The sequence below is a fragment of the Neopelma chrysocephalum genome, unplaced genomic scaffold (assembly GCF_003984885.1).
Source record: "Neopelma chrysocephalum unplaced genomic scaffold, ASM398488v2 Primary Assembly neopelma1_23b, whole genome shotgun sequence".
In the NCBI taxonomy this organism is placed as follows: Eukaryota; Metazoa; Chordata; class Aves; order Passeriformes; family Pipridae; genus Neopelma; species Neopelma chrysocephalum.
Window position 1 is genome coordinate 4,686,927 of NW_020897692.1, and position 15,170 is coordinate 4,702,096.

Consider the following 15,170-nt stretch of genomic DNA (forward strand, 5'->3'; position numbering starts at 1 on the left):
TTTATTGAAATTAGTTCCTGGTACTGGTTAGTTCTAAGATACAAGGTTCTCTTTTCATCTACTTAGAGGCCTAAAATTACTGAAAACTAGTTACTTAGTCTGCTGAAATCTATTCTGCCATGCTAAATGGGGAAGAAACTCTCCCAGTATGCAACAGACGCAGATTTCTGAACGCTTGTCAGCAAACAGCTTCTTCTCAGCCTGTTGGAAACAGCTGAATCTCCTCAATCATAGAATCATAGAATGGTTTAGTTTGGATTGATTATTAAAGATCACCTAGTTCCAACCCATCTGTCATGGACAGGTACACCTTCAACTAGACCACGTTGCTCAAATCCCCATTAACCTTGCCTTGAACACTTCCAGAGACAGGGCACTCGCAACTTCTCTGGGCAACCTCTTCCAGGGTCTCACCACCCTCACAGTAAAGAATTCCTTCCTATTATCTAGTCTAAACCTACTTTTTTTCAGTAGTAGTTTAAAGTTCAAATCTGTTTGGAGCTGTTCTCTCTTGTCCTATTTCTACATGCCCTTGTAAAAAGTCCCTCCACAGCTTTCTTGTAAGCCCTCTTTAGGTACTTGCTTTACCTTACCCTTTAGGAAGGCTGCAATAAGTCTAATATGTCAGTAGGAACATTATCAGATCAGCCAAGCAGCTGCAGAGATTTCCTCTTGATTGAACTATTTATTTTGTGCTCTAGTTTTCAAAAAACTAGTCAGTTTAAGTTCTGTCCTAAATCTAAGAAAACGGAATGCGAGGAATATGTTACATCAAAGTTTGTATACAGTCTGCCTGTTCAGGTGGCAACCTTTCAGCAAAATAAGGCATCAAAGAAATTTACTAAGATGTTTATTGCCAAACTAAATTTATATCAGTGCCCACTTTGTAAGTTCTATTCAGTCTGATATCAGTTCTCAAGTGAGCTCTTCTACAGTATTTAATATCCTGGTCTTGCATAACTTTACATTTATTGCTATGATAGTGTAGAAACCTGAGCCATTATCCAGGGGGCAATTAGTTTAAACAGCAGCAACCAATCCATCATTTCTAACCTAACCCTCAGCAACTCCTGGCACCAATTAAATTACCTGTGGAACCAACATTTGAATCACAGTCAGGGTAACAGATAAGGATTGGTTCATTTAAAAGAGATAGGAGATAGAAACACTAACACTCTTAATCAGCACTGTGGATTACATGTGCTTCAGTCATATGAGAGGGTAAAAGCAACACTGCCACAGAAATCCATTATCTACACATCCAACCATGGAAGAAGCCATAAGCAAATCTGATCCTTATTGCAGCACCTCAACACCTGTTGTACATTTTCCTACACTGAGAGAGGTTAATCGGTTTATTCAATGTATTGAAAAGAAATTAACTTTTTTTGGCTCTTTGAAGGAGTACAAAAATCTTTACTTGGTTACTATATCTCCCTGACCACAGTAGGTTGAGAATCTGAGGAGGATCCTGTTGCAGTCATCTACAGATCTTTGGTATCATACTGCCAAGGACTCAGCCTGGTACTTTCTTATGTACCTTGCTACTTTTCATTTATCTTTATTAGGAGGGGATCCTGGCAAATCTATGGATGATGAGTAAAAATTAGCTTCTCTAACAAATGCCAGAGCAAGAAATGGGAACAAGTGGCTTTCCCAGTTAAAAGTGAGCATTGGAAAGGGAGCAAGACACGCTTAGAAGATGTGAGCTCTTCTCTGATGAGGATTCCACACACTCCCTCTCAAAGATTCTGGGCTGAATTATTTTGTGAGCAGAGCAATGACTCTGTATTTTCACACAGATGCTCTATGCAATTCTTTGGTTGATAGATGTTCTTCTTGCATACTTGGGAATATTTCATCTTCCTCTGGACATTAGACCAGAAACGTGCTTTTCCATTTATCATTATTATGCCTGGAATTTAGAGAATGTTGGAAAGAAATTCAGAAAAAACCATCACAGCAGTATGAGTTTAATATTCTCAATGCTCAGACCTGATGAAGCTGTTATTAGAAAAGCAGTCCTCCAGGTGAATTTTGCTCACCTACTTCTTCAGAACAATGAGCAGGTGGCTTCCATGGAGAAAAAATGCTTTGGAGCCATTGATACCACTTATTTGTGAAAAACATTCACAAAAAACTAACACTAAAAAAAACTTGCAGTGATAGGGAGTTAATAGGTCTTTGAGATATGAGATACCTTGCATTACCCATCACCTCTGCAACCACCAGCAGCAGTTTTTGACCGTGGTAACCAATGATAGTGAGTCTAGATTACATATGGTTGTCATTGCATTGAGTCACTTTCTGAAGCAAGCTGTCTGTGATTCCTTTTCCCTCCTGTGACAAAATTTCTAAAAAGGATTCTCACAGTTTTTCTCCATTCAGACAACCTTTTTTTCCCCCAAAGAAAACATTTCCATTTCAACAGTGTTACTGTTGGCCCACACAAACCCTCTTTTGCTGTGGTAATGGCTGTTATATGAACCTGAAAATTTCAGCTGCTCAAAAATCTTCTAATATTACCCTGACTTTCTTCTATATTAACCTTTTATGTTGACCAGTTTTTGAATCCTCTCATTCAACATTTTGGTGCTCAAGACAGCTATGGTCCTGAGCTAACCATGCAACAGTCCTTTCAGTCAAGATGATAGAACAGAAAAACATTCTGACCTCATAAGTAGTTTGAACCACCAAAGAGAGCACATAGATTTTAGTATGTAACTGCTTTTAATAGTACCACGTATGTCCATTCTTGTAAATAGCAATATGACTATATCTTGACTACTGTGATAGCATTGTAATACACCTGAAAAAGTTTTCCATCATAAAGATATTTAGAAATCCACTGCTGAGTTAGAAGTCCTCTCTTATTCCAAGAGTTTGGATTAAAACTTTACAAATCAGTCACAATTCTATAAATGGTCTAGACTCTAGTTGCACCATTTTTGGTTCATAACTTACCCGCTAAAACGATACTTAGTTTGGGGGTGAGTATTATGGGAAAACAGTTTCAGTCTACAAAAAAATCCCAGATATATAAAATGGAAAAAATATTTTGGGTAATTTTTATACCTGCCCTATTATGGAGATACAGCTGAAGTGAAACTAAGTCTAATGGTTACTCATTTGCACTGGGACTACTTCAAATCTGTAGAACTTAAAACTTTACAGACCTTTTTCCCCCCATTTTGCTATAACTACTTATTATTACTTGGTCCAAATATTTAAATGATTGCAAATCTTATGACACTGATTTTTTCTTTCCAAACTGTAAGCACAGCTGTAGATTGGTAGACTGGTGTTCAGGCTTGATTTCTGATCCAAAACCATTATCTTCAATGGCCTTTGGATCAGATCCTTAGAGATCTTCTTTTCAGTACCCTCTTGCCAGTAATCTGTACTGCATAATTAAGTGCAGTCTCAAAACTGGCCCCCATGTCCTCTGCTCATTATTCCTTTCAAAATTAATGTGTTTCTATGCATGGCTACATTTTGTCTCTTTCTCTTTATCCTATTTTCTATCTAGCACTTTGTCTTATCTGTGGCTTCTTAGCTAGTTAATCTCTGATGTGGCACGTTACCAAAATCCAAGTGTACTGTATCTAAAAAATTTTACTTCTCTGTCATGTTAGTGTTATTTTCGAAGAGTTCTAACAGGTTATTTAAGCATGGCCTTTCTTGGCTGAAGCAATTCTGGCCATATTTAATGAACTATACTTTAACTGGTATTCTCCTACTAACCTCCATCAAGATTTTTTTTTCTCTAAAGCTCATGTTAAAATATGTGACCTACACTTTCTTGATTTATCTCTTAAGATTCTGTCTTCTAATAATGTACTTATATTTGTCATTTCTCAGTCTTCAGAAATCTCTTTCATATCTAGTGAACTATTAAAACAGCATTTAAATGGTCACCAGCATCATACTTTCTTCTTTCATGAAAGGCATTTTAATGTGATACATCCAAATGTGTGCATAGCTTTGGTTCCTGTTGATTGTCTTATTACAGAAGAACTTGTAAAAATACTGTGTTAATAACTACACAAACATAAGTGTAGAATGAATATTTACAAATTATCTAAATGAGCAAGGAAGGTTTAGGAGGAGGGGGAAAGGACATCCAAGTCTCAAGATACATCTGTCACAGATGAGCAACAGATTTGGGGATTCTCCATTTCATGACAATTATTTCTAACCAGGTATAACCCTCCCATATATATATATATTTTTTAAATCATTGTCTCTATCTGCTTTAGCTTACCTCCTAAATAAACAAACTTTGCTTCAATAACTCTTTGGTTTTTTCATAGATAAACCCCCAAATCTATAACTGAGTAAATATTCTGCCATTTCTTTCTCCCCATAATCTTCACTGGCAATATTTTAAAAGTTTGAACTCTTTTATATTTCAGCTAGATTGGCTGCAGTAGACAGACAGAAATTCAACTCTCATTTGATTTTTTTTTTCTTATAAAAGGAAATGTGGACTGGATAAAAGTTGGCATGAGATATTTTCACCTCTCTCATTGAATATTTTTGCGATTTCATTTTTCTGGTATACTGGCAATTATTCTCAAGCCTTATTTCAGTGACTCTTTGAGCATAGCCCCAGCAGGAGAAAGTGAAAAAAAATCATAGGAAAAAAACTATTTTTCCAGGTCAGTACAGGTTTCACTATTGGGCTGTTCCAACAGCAATTTTTATTTCTGCCCTTTTTTTTTTTTTTTAAGACAAATTCCATTCTGGAGCTTAAAAAACTTTAACTTTCTAAAATGTTATCTTAAAAGTAGTATAAACCTTTCTTCCTATGTTTTCTCCAAATTATTAAGAAATTGTCTGAGAAACAGAAAATATTCTGTGGTTGAAGCAAGAAAGAAAATTCAGAAAATAATTAACTCCTTATAGAAGTCATAATGGCAAAAATCAGCAGTTTTATAGATCTTTCCACCTGTAAATAAGTTGGGAAAAATGTGATATCATCAAAGGATGATAAAATTCTACAAAACTTATGAGGAAACCGGATGTGGCACATCTAATTCTGCCTAGTGAAATCTGTGACCAAACAGTGTCTGAGTATATTCAGAGTCTCCACCATCTCTAAACCTGAAATTGGTGCAGTAAGATAAAAAAGCAAGAATATTGGACCTGATAACTTGTTTCATTAGATGTATTTCGAATAGGAGAAGCACTGGTAAAATCCAATCTGGCAGATATAAAAGCCAAAGACAATAGCTAAGAAGGATTCGGGAAAACCATGGATACACAGTATGAAACTAGGTAGTGGGGTCATGAAAAGGAGCAAGAGTTGAACAAAAATTATAAAACCATAAAACAGTAGTATATAGTTTCCAGCACAGGGAATACTCAGTGATGTTTGTATAACAGGATTCTTCAAAACTGCTCTCAAAAAGGCAACAGAACCCTCACGACTCAACTGTGAGGAAATGCAAAAAGTGTTGTTAGAAAGACAAATTCTTAACAGATTATACACTAAAAGATGAGAAGGCCTTGATCAGAAACACAAAGAAACCATGAAATAGGAAAAAAAAATCAAGAGATTGAAAAGTCTACTTGAACATAGACTAGATACGCACTTGTGTTGTGCCCAGCTCAAAATGGAGCATTCCACAGGTCTTGACCATTATCATTTTGTTCACACTCTGTTCACGAATGTTGCAGTTACTAAAACTCATATGCAGGAAGGAAAATGCAATAGAACTGCCTTAATATGGTCATGAAAAGAGCTAGAATGTAGTCCAATCGCAGTGCAACAGATATTTGATTTGCATTTTTAAAACCAAACAGCATAGTCTCATAAACAGGCAAAGCCACCCTGTGATTATCTCCTCAGATCAATATTTTTTGTGCAGTGGAAGCAAGGTCCCTGAAGGAATCACAATGTAGTAACTGTTAACAACTGTTGACTATTTAAGAGAAACAGTCATCTGGAAATAATCAGCTGTTGAAGAGAGAGCAGAGAAGTCCGGCTGGTGACAAGTAGTCTTAAAAGTAAGTGGTTCCCTGGTATTATCAGAGAGGAAAGGAAATGTGACTATCTGTCCTCTTAGCAAGATATCTTGCAAAGACAATGTGAAGTAGATACTTCATTGTTTCAGTGAACAATTTTTGACAGTCAGGATATTCCAGTTCAGCACCTTGATTTTTTTGTATGAGCTTAAAGGTATCATCATGGCTAGGCTTCGCGAACGAAGATTTGGGAAGGGCTCTACCCATTTTTCATGCAAGCGCGTTGGTGGCTAAAAAGGCCAATACGAGAAAGGCAAGTCCGGTTGCAAAAGACACAGCAGAAAGACTCCTTAGATGGTATATTCTGCAAGGTTCGATTCTTTCTGCGTTGTCTTTTCTCCTCGAGAGTGATCCTGCGTGCCTTCTCAAAAGCATCAGCAGCGTTATAAATGGTCTGTCTCCAGGCCTCCTGATTAGAGGCCAGAGTGGACCAGTTATGGTGATCAATATGCCCGAGGCTGAGTTGTTGCTTCAGGGAGTCCTTGTATCTTTTCTTTGGAGCTCCTCTCTTGCGGCAGCCAGTGGCAAGTTCACCATAGAGCAGGATCTTAGGGAGGCGGTGGTCCTTCATCCTAGAGACGTGCCCTGCCCAACGCAGTTGCGTTCTCAGTAACATGGCCTCAATACTTGTAATTGCTGCCTGTTCGAGAACAGATGTATTGGTCACATAGTCTGACCAATGGATGTTAAGGATTGTACGGAGGCAGCGTTGATGGAAGCGTTCTAGGAGACGCAGGTGGTGGCGGTAGATGACCCATGATTCGGAACCATATAAAAGAGTAGACAGCACTATGGCTCTGTAAACACTGATCTTGGTGCTTTTCTTCAAGTGTTTATTATGCCAAACTCGTTTATGGAGTTTTCCAAAAGCACTGTATGCCTTCGCTAACCTATTGTCTATCTCCCCATCAATCTTACCATCTGAGGAGATGAGGCTGCCTAGGTAATTAAACTGTTGGACTGAATTGAGTTCTGACTGGCCGATGGTGATGTGGGGACGGTGGGGGACTTCCTGAGGTGCAGGCTGATGGAGAACTTCTGTCTTCTTTAAGCTGACTTCCAGCCCAAAGAGCTCAGCAGCCTCTGCAAAGCAGGATGTTAAACGCTGCAGAGCTGCTTCTGTGTGGGCAACAAGGGCGGCGTCATCAGCATAGAGCAGCTCCCGGACAAGATGGTTTAGGGTCTTAGTATGGGCCTTCAGTCGCCTTAGGTTGAATAGGCTTCCATCAGTACGATATCGAATGTAGATACCGTCCTGATCATCGAGGTCTGCCGAGGCCCTTTGAAGCATCATACTGAAAAAGACTGTGAATAGGGTAGGAGCGAGAACGCAGCCTTGTTTCACACCATTCTTTATTAGAAAGGGCTCAGAAAGTGTGTTGCCATATCTGACTTGGCCGTGCTGATCCTCATGAAGTGAGATGATCATTTTAAGGAACTTGGGGGGACAACCTAAACGTTCCAAAATCTGCCAAAGACCTTTTCTGCTCACAGTATCGAAAGCCTTGGTGAGGTCGACAAAGGTTACATAGAGACCTTTGTTCTGTTCCCTACACTACTCTTGCAGTTGTCTGAGAACAAATATCATGTCTGTGGTGCTCCTGTTGGCTCTGAAGCCACACTGACTTTCAGGTAGAATTTCTTCTGCTATAGCGGGTATTAGTCTGTTCAGGAGTATTCTTGCCAAGATTTTGCCAGCAATGGAGAGCAGAGTAATACCACGGTAATTTGAACAGTCTGATTTAGTACCTTTCTTCTTATACAAGGTGATGATGACTGCATCACGAAGGTCTGAAGGTAGTTCGCCTAGTTCCCAACAGCGCACCACAAGCTCATGAAATTTAGCATGGAGTGCAAGGCCCCCATGTTTCCAGACTTCAGGTGGGATTCCATCAACCCCAGCTGCCTTGCCGATTTTCACCTGCTGTATGGCCTTGAGGGTTTCTCCTAGAGTGGGGGCAGTATCCAATTCGTATTTCACCGGTTGTTGTGTGATGGACTGAATTGCTGAGTCTTGTACTACACGGTTGGTACTGAAAAGAGTCTGAAAGTGTTCAGACCATCTATTCAGAATGGAGGTTTTATCTGTCAGAAGCGTTTGACCATCTGCACTGAGTAGTGGGCTTTGGACTTGGTATGTAGGCCCGTATGCTGTTTTCAGGGCCTCATAGAATCCTTTGTGATCCCCTGTATCTGCACATAGTTGAGTTTTTGCAGCTAGATCGGTCCACCATTTGTTCTGGATGTCACGGAGTTTCTGTTGGAGTTTGCTGCAAGCAAGACGAAAGGCTGTTTTTCTAGCGTGACAGGAAGGCAGTGCAAGGTGTGCTTGGTGGGCGGTTCTCTTCTTCCTCAACAATTCCTGGATTTCTTGATTATTTTCATCAAACCAGTCCTTGTTCTTCTTGAGGGAGAACCCTAAGGATTCTTCAGAGGATTGCAGGATGCTACTTTTAATATGCTGCCAAATTGTTTCGGGAGAGGAAACTGCAGAATCTGTGGAATGGTTATCAAGCTTAGTTTGAAGGTTTGCCTGGAATCTTTCTCTTACTGTGGCTGATTGGAGATCGTTAACTTGGAGTCTTCTCCTTGGGATACTGCCCCTCTTGGGTTTGAATTTGAGATAAAGGTTGAGTTTACAGCGCACAAGCCGATGGTCTGTTTGACATTCTGCGCTGGGCATCACGCGGGTATGGAGGACATCGCGGACATCTCTCTGTCGCACCAAGACATAATCAATGAGGTGCCAATGCTTAGACCTGGGGTGCATCCAGGTTGTCTTCAGACTATTTTTCTGCTGAAAGATAGTATTGGTGATGGTGAACTGTTGCTCCGCACAGAATTCTAGCAGAAGTCGACCATTATCGTTGCAGTTTCCAACACCATGCTTGCCTAATACTCCTTCCCAGGCTTCAAAATTCTTACCTACTCTGGTGTTGAAATCACCAAGGATAATGATCTTATCATCTGCGGGCACCTTTTGGGTAAGACAGCGCAGGTCAGTGTAAAATTTATCTTTTTCAGCAGGGTCAGCTTGGAGAGTTGGGACATATATACTGAAGATGACAACGTGTTGCTTGTTGTTTAGTGGAAGGCGTAGGGAGATAATGCGGTCAGAGTGACCTGTCGGCAGATTTTCGAGTTTAGGGACAATGGAGTTTTTGATCATGAAGCCGACACCTGAGAGATGTTTTTCGGTTCTGGGCTTACCTGACCAGAAGAGCGTGTAACCGGCACCATGTTCTCTGAGGCTGCCTTCCTCGTGAAGGCGAACTTCACTGAGAGCAGCAATGTCGATGTTGAGACGACCCAGTTCACGGGCAATTAGGGCAGAACGTCGCTCAGGACGTCCACTATTGGCAGAATCGAGCATGGTTCTGATGTTCCAACATGCTAGAGTTAATTTGAGTACACCTTTGGAGGCAGGTGCATGCCTTTGTCTTTTGCTCTTTGTGCGACCGCATTGGAAGAAGATGCCCGTCGGTCTGCGGTTAACCAACCGGGTGAAGGTGGAGATGAGCTTTGTTTAGGCCACCTTTTCTAGGCCCCTCTCCGAGTGGAGCAAGCAGTGCTGTCCTTGAAAAGGCTGCTTGGTCGTTCAGGGTGCTGCCCCAAGAGACTCTCATCTCCGTCAGTCTCAAATGACCAATATCCTGAACCGCCTGTATGCAGGGTTGAGTCTGCGGCTCCCAGTGCATCTTTCACCTACCGTTTCGACCCTCGCCCGTCGCTACAGGACTTTTTGCATGTGGGTAAAGCCTTCAAGCCTGCGCAATGGATTTTTTAGGTGAGATGCAGTATGCGCGGAACTGAACCCACCCTTTAATCCTGAGGTTCATCTGCCAGGGCCGAGCAAGCTTGGACGGTGGCAGCGAGGTCCTCAGGACGTAGGTTTGATTAGAGTGACCTTCTCTGAGATGGATGGCCTTCCAGGGCTAAGCGAGCTCCATCTGCCCGGGTTTGGGATGAGAGTTGTCCTTCTCCTAGGATGACTGCCAGAAGGCTAATGAGCTCATCCTGCCCAGGGATGTAGTTTATCTGGTCCTATGGTTTTGACCTGTCTGGCATGGGCGACCCTACCGAAGGCATGAACCCTCGCCAGCATAGCTCGCAACCACACAGGGGTACATAGGCTACGTTCCTGTTAGAACGATTTGGGCAAGTCTTTTATTTCCAGTAACAACCCTTTGTCCTGCCCACTCTTTCAGGTTGTAACAGAGCAAAGCAAATATATCCAGAACATGCCAAACCTGGGCAGTAGCCGCAGGAGAGCCAAAACGAAAGAAATAAATAGACAAACAAACAAACAAACTGACCAACCGTTCTGGCCCCCGTACCTGTCCAAGGCTGAGGTACCTTACAAGGCCCCAGCCTGGCCGGGACCCCCATCAATCAAAAGAACCCTCTGTCCACCCAGACCTAATCCTTCCCCCACTGTGTTACCACAAATTCCAGGTGCACTGCTCACATGTGATGTGATGTTTCATACGGGACAGCCCTGCTCTCCCACCCGCCAGTCGAAGGACCCCCATGGCCAGCTCAACACCCATCCCTCTGCTCCGTCCCCCTCCCCCTCTCCCTCCCTCCCCAAACCTGGAACGGCAAACCTCTGTGTGCTCCGAAGCTGTGCTCTCATCTTCCACGGGGGTGCAGTGCTCGCTGGCAAGGCTCCCCCTTTCTCTTTAAAGGTATAGTAGCCATTTGATTAATTACAGACATGTCTGTCTTTGCTGCTGTCGGCTGTATTTTGTATGCTCTGACATCCAGTTCTTAATATATAAATAAGTAGACTTTGAACATCATTTGCACCATCTGTAATGTCACTGTGCATCTTTTCTCCCTTTTCTTGGAGTTCAATAATTCAGTGTTTTTACATTACAGAGATTCAGGTAAAAGCTATAGATAGTGCAAGGGTTTAGACATGTTTTACTGCTATTCTTTTCTCTGCTCTGTACATCTTTAGCCTCCACTATTGAAACAGTGAGCTGTTCCCACACTGAGAAGTGGGAAGTTGTTACAATGATGCTGGGGTTTTTAACATTTATGGAAATCTTCTGTGGAGAAAAGGGGAAAAAATCCATTTCCTCAATGTTTCTCCACAGTTGCAACATTACTATAGTTTGTTTCATTGTCAGTTGAGTTCTTGAGCTTCTCTGGTATATTTAGATGTTCTCAAATCCCTACTTTTTGAGTACGTCCAGTTTTTAAACTATTTTCCATTAGATAAGTAGTATGAATCAATCATAGAGCACATTAAATAGAACAGGACAAAATAAAAGAAGATAGGTGGTAGTCTATCCTGCAAAGAAAATATTCCTGCAAAGAAAATATACCTACAAGATTATCCCATTGTCTGTGCAAATGTAATGCCACCATCATCATCACCTAGGTATTCAACCCAACTCAGCCTTACATGATTTCCTTAAGTCCTTCTAAATCTTTCTGGTCAAGTCAATTTTCATGGTAACAAAAATCTTTCTTTAAAGCCAATACTTTAAGTGCTTACACCATTTATTCCATAATAAATCGTTTCTTGGAAAATGCTATTTACAAGCTGAGTTTCTATGCTCTGGGCTGACTGCCACCTCATTTTGGCTTGTTTCATAGGACTCTACATGGAAATATGTCTATAAATTGGTATAAATCTCCTGTAAGAGTCTCCTACAGCTCTCCACCCAGAAATACAATCTATTTGCCCTCTTCAGCTTCTGAGAAACAGCACACCACTCAAATACTCATAGAAAGTGTCCTTCATTCAGCAGAGATAATTAGTTTCAGTTACTTAAACTGAGCAACTATTTCCCTTCAAAGAGGATATTATATTTGCCTAATTGCATTTAAGTGCTATACACTGTAAAGGATAATGTTTCCCAAGTATGGCATTTCTTTGGGTCTTTGCCGGTAGCGGGCTAGCTGCCTGTTACAAGGGTCAATAGAAAGCTACAGTTTGAGTAAATGATTAAAATTTACAGATCACTGAGCACAGACCTATTTTTTTCCCAAATGACTGTCAGTAAATCTTTCCCATACAATTCATATCCTTATCACATGAACTAAATAAGCGTGAAAGGTAAATTGTTAGCTTTCTGTTATGTTATGAAACAATCAAGATTGTACTGAGCTAAATGAGTAAGATACTAGTTTGCAGATTTCTACGAAAGACCTACCGAAACATCAACCCTACCAGGCTTTTTTTCCCCCTTGCATTTTCCTATCTTAGTTATAGAGCCCTTGCCACTAGGTTGTTCCAGTAAAACATTCACAGTGCAGATGCTGTGGTTTCATTCCAGTCAGAATACAGACGTGCTACACAACTTTGCCTTTAATTTTGGCTAAACAAACAGGCAAACAAACAGTAGATGAAACTAATGGAGAGCCTAATTATATCTACCCATTAAGCCCTAAATTTGCTTCCTTTCCAAATAGCAGGCACTGTCTTTAAATCCAAAAGGACTGATGGCAAGATACCAAGTTTAAAATTCTCCCACTGTCATAGGCTGTTTTACTAATTATCCAGATTCCAAGGCAATCATACAACTGAAATCATTCACCTCACGCCTGGAAACATAAGTCTTGTTCTTTTGATGAATATTTATAAGACAGTGTAAAGCAGTCTACTTTCTTTTCCCCTCAGGCAAGACAATTTGGAGTTCATCAATATGTATTACCAAGGACTTTTATAAAAGGCACTTCAAAGGAAATTCATCAGGCATTCCTTTTGTCTTGATTTCTGTTAGACTGATACTTCCTTTTGACAAGTATCAATAAATTATCCTCTGATGGCTAGAAACTTGATGTCTTATTCAGAAACTTCCTCACACAGCAAAGTCTCATCCTTAAGTTTCCAATGAAATTTTTAGCATCCAGCTTTTACTTTAAGGATAAAGGAGGACAGTGGAAGAAAATTAAGCACAAAATAATCAATGTATTTATAAATGGTTCTATGACATATTTTGTTTCACAGATGACAGGAATTTGCCAGTTAAGAATTTCCATGACCTACATTCCTTGTTACTTTTTCTATTTGACTTTTGACCATATTTGGAATTCCTTAAAAGAAAAATTGAGGCTTAGTCCCCAGTGCTTGGATTGAACAATAAGCAAATTAAAACCAGATTAATGCAGATATGTGGTGTTGAATGACAGAATGTCTCTGTCCCAGTTGGTTATTACTTTTCCTCCTTTGGACGTTGACACAAGGGCTCATATTTCTGGGAAAGGAGAGTGGGATCTTAAAGTGTAATAGAAAAAAAAGAAAGCTTTGCGGATTAATATGCAATATAAATACCTTAACGTTGCTTATTGTTCCCAATGAAAAGTAAATATCACCTTTATGATTATGCATTTATTTCTTTACTTTGCTAAATATGCATGCATGAGAAAATCTATCATGGAACATACAAAAATGCATAAATTAGTATGTGATGATAAGGTAACTACCAGTATGTGCAGCAATGGGGAAAATAATGGGAACAAAAATCATAGTTTAACGTTTTCCTCTTTTATTTTTTTAGAAAAATAAATGGGATTATTGCAAGAATATTGTATGGATGTGTGCATGCAAATTGCAGTGTTAGCTTTAAAAGTAAGGCTGGTCTTTCCAGAAGTAATAGTGAACTCTCCGGTCATGTTGTACCGTAATGACCCCACATACCATGGTCAGGTTAGTCTCAGTTCCTTGGCAGCAGAAACATCCTGAAGGGTTAGTCATTTTGGGCTTTAGTAAAGTGTATGTAGCAAGTGTCCACTTCTTCTACCATGCCTTGTGCTATACTAGTAGCATTAACAAAACTATTTTGAACTATAATTTCTTGTCAGAACACAATCCACAATTGAGAGTCTAGTTTCTCTGTGCACTGGGGGAAGTGAGGAACTATGGTCTTTGTTCTTCTAAAACACATATTTTGTGATGAGTACTTCAAAAGGTTCTGTCTTTTTTTCAATATTTCTGAAGGAATCTGTAGAAAATTAACTCTCCTCTATGGCTTTTAACTAGAGAAGTATAGTAAAATTAATTTGAGTACTGACAAAGATTAATTTATCATTTAGATTGAACTTATTGGATCAAGATGCAAACTGCACAGAGGCTTTCTGAACTCCTCCCCAAAACCATACCTGAAAAACCACCCAATTTTCCCTTGACAATAAAGACTTACAATACAAAGAACGTATACAGAGCAAAAGATGAGGAAGGAACAGAACAGAGTAGTTGTATATGGAGATGCCCTGAAAATGAACTGACAGACTTTTCATTACTGCATTAGAGTTCTCTTTAAAATTTTCTTTTAATCTTCTCAGAGTACAGAGAGACCTTTTAGATCTACAGTAGGTAGGTAATAAGAACCGTAACTGAATATGGAAAAATAAAGCATCAGAACATATTTGCTGTCATGAGTGATATTATATGAGGTAGAAGTAACTTCTGTGTACCTAGAAAGTAAAGTAACTTGATAGAAGAAGGTGAACTCTAATGTCTGATACTTATCAATTGCTTAGCACTTAAACCAAAATAAAAAGTAACCGGCCATGGCACATGAACAAGGTTTACTATCCCAAATTGGCAAGCTGCTGTGCTTTGATCTCAGCTAAATTGTTTACCAAGGGAAATAGGGGAAAATTAACTTTCTCAATCTTTCCCTGAAAGAAAAAAAATGCATATTTTCCTCATAAATACATTCTTTGTGCCACATGAAGTGTTTAATGTTCAGACTTGAAAACCTGGTTATTGTGAACATCAAATTAGAATAACTCACTGTCTACATTATTGTGCTTAATGTGTTGTTTTGAATAAATATTTAATATGCTACCTCAGGTGTTCCTGTCTTGGGATTTTGATATCTGTTCCCTAATTACAGCAGACCAGTTGTAATACTGAAGCTTATGTCATGGCCAGTAAAACTTCTAAGGAGAAGTTGAACACGCATTTTAAAATATTCATTCAAGGTTAAATCGTCAACACTTGTGAAAATGCAGGATGAAAGCAGGTTACTATTGCCTCATGTTACTTCCATTAAAAAAGTGCATATTAATAGATGGAAGAAACTTCCCTAGGGTTCAGTTTATGACAGGCAACATTTCTCACAAGGCTTGATTTAGAAAAAGAAGAAAAGACCCAAAACAAAAACAAGTAATGCAAGAGG